At 38.9% G+C, this 2,150-nt stretch overlaps 1 pseudogene; it reads right to left on the reverse strand.

Moving 5' to 3' along the window:
* Positions 1-733: 733 nt before the first annotated feature.
* Positions 734-1,688, reverse strand: LOC123384842 (annotated as a pseudogene).
* Positions 1,689-2,150: the final 462 nt, after the last annotated feature.

Genomic DNA, 2,150 nt, shown 5'->3' on the forward strand with positions numbered 1-2,150 from the left:
AAGACTAAAGATTTTTCTTAGGTGAAGTGTAGATATTTCTCTCATTTCTTTATTATTTCTCTGGTGTACATTTAGTTCTTTTTCTGGGATTCCTTTTGTATAAATATAGAATCTCTCATATATATGTGTTATGTGAACTATATCTCTTCTCCTTTTCATCTTGATCTTTTCCCTCTGAGTCCTGAGCCTATGAATCTAATTCATAGATTTGTTTGTATTCAGTAACTAACCTAATTACCACAAATGGAGCTTCCTTCATACTCCTTTGTCCTATGGTACTGGTATGAAAAACAAATGCTCCTGAGAGGTAGAGACCATTCTTTCACTCTGCTTCTGTTATGGTGGATTTTTCACCTTCTCTCTTTTGAGGACTGCAAAGAGGCCAACGTATCAGAGCCCCAAGGGGAGACACTAGGAATAGCTTTATCTACCTCACACTTGGTAAAGCCTGCCTCTGGCTGGAGATCTCAAAGACTCAACATACACCCCAAAGGGTGGAAGAGCACCAAGGACTCTGAGATGCCATGTGGGAGTGGCATCTCTCATTCTTCAAGTCACACTATGATTATAAGAGCAGTCATTTTGTTTTTATACATGCAGTAATAGAATCTTTTTTTTTTTTTTTTAATTTTCACTTAGGGAGTTAGAGACAGAGATAGAGATACAGATAGAGCCGGCGAGCAAGAGTGCCTTTGTGCTGTGTTGCGGGGGAAGGGTTGAGGGAGAACACATTTGGAAAAGGAATTTAGGGAAAGAACATAAATATCAAATGAGCACTTATTCCATTATTTGCTGGGTGGTGGTATATATTGGAAACCTCTCTTTCTGATCTTCAATGAATTGTTCAGTAAATTCTTTGTTACTCAAAGTAACAATTGATGTGATTTTATTAAAAAATATTTATCAAGACTTTTTTCCATGCCATAAATTTATTTACAAACATATCAAGTATGTTGAATTCAAGAGTTTGATCCATTTTTCAGACATTGTATCTCCTAAAATGCTCCTTTTCACATCTGTTTAAAGGATTAAGTGAAACATCCTTATTTCTTAAGCAGTTGGTGTCTTACTATAAAAAAAAGGTTCAGCAAATCCAGATCCATAGTACACAGTCATCTTGTTAGTTGCTGCCACTTGTTTTCCACTGAAAATGGCAAATTCTTTCCTGGGCCCTCCTCACAGTGGCTCCTGCAGACTTTAGGGGTTGTCAACCTCCAGATGCTCAGTCCCAACATAGTGATGTTGGAAGTTTGTGAAAGGTGCAGAGACCCAAGATGAAAGGAATGGCCTCAATACTTCTTTTTTTATCTAATATCTAACATGGTAAGATAGTTGTATCCATTTATTCATCTCTTTCTTCATTATTCATCAAATATTTTTGAGTACCTACTCTATGTCTGGTGCTATGCAGGCTCTAGGAATATAGCAGAGAAGAAAACAGTAAAAATTGCCACCCTCAAGGAGCTTATGATTTTATGTAACAAGAAGGCTCTGTTTAAGTGGAGCCCATATAAATAAACTTATGGAGGGAGAAAGATTTGTACAGTGGCTTTGAATCCCTCCTCCCTGGAATTTGTCTGTGTCATCTCTTCTTTTACCTGTTCCTATATGATACTCTTCACTCTCATGTTTTCAGGTTGCCTAGAATTCCTTTTATCTGTGTATCTTAGCTTCTGACATTTGTTTCCAACCCCCTTTGGCTCCAATGACCTATTTTGCGTATACTCTCCAACTATACTTTGGCATTGATCTCCTAATGAGTTCTCAATTTTACCCTCTAACCCCTAATCTCTGTGGTTGCTGTAAAAGACCCACTGCCTCCTCCTCCTCAACTTTTCAACAGGTCCCCAGGACCAGGCCTAATTTCTGTTTAGGCATTCTATAAGGAGGATCTGATAACATTCACCATATGCCAGAGGGACATGCTCCCAGTTTTAATCCACAAGTATTTCTGCATGAAAACCCGGTTTATTTGGATAAGAAGTCTGAATCTGTGCGTGTAGAAGCACACACACTCTGCGCTGGTTTTCTGTCCATCATCTGTTTCCCCAGAGCACTTCCATGCTGTCACCAAGGACAACTGCACACAGGGGCTGTCTGCTCTCGGGATGATTGAAGCCATTAATAATTTACCAAACTCTGGCTGCTGC

The sequence above is a fragment of the Felis catus genome, chromosome A1 (assembly GCF_018350175.1).
Source record: "Felis catus isolate Fca126 chromosome A1, F.catus_Fca126_mat1.0, whole genome shotgun sequence".
NCBI classification, from domain to species: Eukaryota; Metazoa; Chordata; class Mammalia; order Carnivora; family Felidae; genus Felis; species Felis catus.